The 3,834-nt window shown below is 37.0% G+C and overlaps 1 long non-coding RNA gene across 1 annotated transcript in view; it reads left to right on the top strand.

Annotated features, from left to right (window-relative positions):
* LOC102387178 overlaps positions 1-3,834 on the top strand; it is a 127,750-nt gene that overhangs the window by 123,317 nt on the left and 599 nt on the right. The gene's annotated exons all lie outside the window — the stretch shown is intronic.

Raw genomic sequence — 3,834 nt, forward strand, 5'->3', positions numbered from 1 at the left:
CTGCTGAAGGCACAAGCAGTCAGGGGCCTGATCCTTTTATTTTTGCATTTTCTGCCCCTCCCCCACCCAGCCCAGGAGGGCATCCTGACAGTTGCATCATTGCAATTTGCTACATCTGGATGTAGTTTAGTTTGAAACAATGCAAAGTCATTTAAAACCCCCAAAAGTCTTGCATGTGCACACTGTGATGCATTTAAACCACACAAAGTTTGCAGGTGGTGTCACCAGTAGTGATTTGGCTTCTTCAACCATGGGATGCTCTTCCAACGAGAAGGATTGCTGGGAAGAGATGGGATCCACCTGATGAAGAGAAAGAAAAGCATCTTTGCAGACAGGCTCACTAACCTAGTAAGGAGGGTTTAAACTAAGTTCACCAGGGGATGGAGACCAAAGCCCTGAGGTAAGTGGGGAAGTAGGAGACCTGGAGGAAAAGCAAGCAGGAGGGGACAACAGGGGAGGTGCACTCATACTTTCTGAGAAATGAGGACAACCAACTGGATACCTCAGGTGCCTGTACACAAACGCACAGAGCCTGGGAAACAAGCAGGAAGAATTGGAAGTCTTTGCACAATCACGGAAATGTGACGTGATTGAAATAACAGAAACTTGGTGGGATAGTTCGCATGTCTGGAGTACTGTCATGGATGGGCATAAATTGTTCAGGAAGGACAGGGAAGAGAGGAGAGGAGGAATTGATGCTGCCTTGTTTTTAAAAGGCTCGTTTCATTATTTACAAAAGGGGAATGTATTTATGGCAAATGAGGAACATGGATTCAAGTTTAATGAAACCCTTCAGAAAGAAATATACAATCTTTCATGAATGTTTGATGCAGAATTAATCTATTTGCTGGAACTTTTAGAATGAAAGATGGCTAGTACCAGCAACTACCTCTTGCATGTACTTTCTCATTCTCAGGTTTGGCACTCTCCACTGGCAATAGGCAAAGTGATGTCTTTTAGCTAGATCAGGACAATTCAGTACCATCCTTTCTTAAGGGGAGTTTAGAGGGGGACAGTACCTTCCCTCATCTGTGATTATATGAATATGTAAGAAATATCAAAACTAGGGGCCAGGTCCTGAAAAAGCAATCTGTGTTTTTGCAGACAGCTGTATCATAAGTCAAGAGGTAAGCCTCTTGTGCAGTTCCCAGAACCAGTGCCACAGAATTCACTTGCAAATCATTTTGGGTATGGTGGATAAGAATGAATGCTAGAGTGAATGGTTCCGCCACTAATTTGCTATGTGGTCCTAAGCAATTCACTTCTTGGGGCCTCAGGATTGCCATTTTACAAATGGGGAATAGTGATTCTTATCAACCATTTCAATTTATTTAAAGAACTAATGAAAAGTGACATAAAATTTAAATAATGGTTTAAATAAGGATTATTCATTTGTATTCAGAGACCCATTCAATTTACCCAGATAAAATGTTTCTCTCAGAGCATGAAGGAGGGTATATATGAAGAGTATATAAGATGTATGTAGCCCAGTCCTAAAAATCAAAAATAAGAACTTGCCGCCTAAAGTTTTATAGTAAGCTTTAAACTTGAACAAATTGTATTTCTTATAGGGAAATCAAATTTATGTTGGAAAGTGTAAGGAATATTTTTTAAATAAGCTGCATTTTAGATGGGCCAGAATCCAAATGTTCAATTCCTCTCTGCACCTACTGGGAACAGCATGAAAGAAACTGCCTGAGGGATGGTTTGTTACTGTACTTATCCATTGTCCAAACAATTCTGGGCAAGGTTTTGACAATAGAATAATTATAAAAAACTGACTACCTATGCACATGTACAATATGGTCCTATCAACACTTCATAGAAATACAAGATGAGAAAACAGAAGTAACAAAAGCTGTGCAGAGAGAACAAATGTCTTTGTTCTGTGCTATGAAGTAGTATTTTCACACGTTTCCCAGTCCATTTAAAAACAAGTAATTGATCTTATTCTGCATCCAGATTCCTACCTTAGTTGCATGAGAATAAACTGGGGACAAGGCCATTGGATTCAGTTGCCATTTGGAATTTATTTCAATATTTTCAGTCTAGTTTCAACCAAGATCCGACTCAAATCAGAATATAGTCTGTACTTTGGCTAAATGACATAGGGATGTTTGGAGTATTTAAAGATAATTAGCTATTTAATTTTTTGTTTTGCTAGGTTATTGAGACGGATACTCCACTATGTGGATGTAAGTTTACAAACATGTCCAAATAAAATATGAGTCTGTTCCACTGTGTCTTTATAAAACAGACCTGGGTCAGGTTTTGAGATGATTTAATTGAATGCCTCTCAGCTGAAATCACTAGAACAATTTGGTTTCATATCAACAGAGGATCTGGCCCTTAGTAACATTAAAAAAAAATCTTTCACCCTTACAAACGTTCTGACTTTTTAATTCCTTTGGGATTTGAATGCCTGTGTTTTTTTTGTTTTGCTTTTCTGCAAGAAAGCAGGCAAACTTCTTATGAAAGCTAAGTATATTCACACTTAACTTTACAATAAATTATTTGCTCTCATCAAGCTTTTCTATGATGGTGGCAGATGAAGTCAGAGTGAACCTTTTGTGTTTGTTTAATAGCAATTCTTTCAGGCCAACAACCAACTTTAATACCATGTGACTCATCAAATACTATTCTCTTGGATGGTAGTAGCCAGGAGACAACAGAATCATCATTTGCAGTAGGCAAAAAAACCTTGTCCCTCTAGCTTAGCTTTATATGATGTAATTCAATCTACAGAGTAAACAGGGCATCTATTGTAGCATTTGTAATCATTCACTTTCTTTTTTATGACTTCACATTTTTTATTATGTCTTCATTACACAGTGAGATGTATTTCAACTTTGACCTTCATCTGTAGAGTGAATAAAAAATGGGGTTTCAATAGGTGAAAGCAATTTTTCACTGGCAAAAGCTGCCTTTTGATAGTAATAGCTAAAAGTCTTCTGATGAAAATGGATTTTTGTCTACTACTGAAAATAGTGAAAAAGCATTTTCACTGGCCTTTGCTACAAATGATTTCTTTTCAAACAGATCCACAATGTATCAACTATTTTTAAAGATGACAGTCTTTTCAGACACAAAATGTGATTAAAGAGTTAAATTTAGGAAATAACAATGTATGAATGTATTTATTTCAATTGTGAGACTTGACTGATTCAATCCATTTCCAAAAATGCATCATTTGAGCAGCTCTGTTACTGTGGTTGAGTAAAAAAGAGTGAGGAAAAGGAAGGGCAGGGCTTCTTTTGGTCCATATGTACAAATAAAATATGGCACTCAAAGCTATTCAAGCATAATTTTTCAGTTCATGTTTAGCTTTTCTGTTTAATATCTTTCTTAGTGATGAGCGTTTAGAGAATAAAGCAACAAATAAGCAAACTTTCAAACTCTTCCCACCTTAAACATGTTAATTCTTAATTATTTTAATCTCATTTGTGTTCTGGGACCTCAGGATTTATGTTTCCCCCATTCTTTCATCCTTCGGAAATTAGTTTAATAACAAATGGGATACTGTGTGAGGGTCTAGCCCAGATGAAATGTTTACATCTCATTGTGTTTCCTGAGGATTAGAAGCATGCAGTTTTTCTGACTTATGGAAGTCCTAGGATCTGAGAGATTTGGATGTTTGAATGAGATATGAAAACATGAGTGATGGAGCACGGAAAATTGAGTATGGATGGTATTTTACATGATGGAAGAGGAAATGATAGGGAACAAAACAGAATCATTGAGTCTAAGCTACTCATTTTGTTTCAGGCTGAAAGATGAAGATAAAGAAAGATGTGAAATCAGGGGAAAAAAACATGAGAAGATGGGGTAGGGAAA

The sequence above is a fragment of the Alligator sinensis genome, unplaced genomic scaffold (assembly GCF_000455745.1).
Source record: "Alligator sinensis unplaced genomic scaffold, ASM45574v1 scaffold16_1, whole genome shotgun sequence".
Classification (NCBI taxonomy): Eukaryota; Metazoa; Chordata; order Crocodylia; family Alligatoridae; genus Alligator; species Alligator sinensis.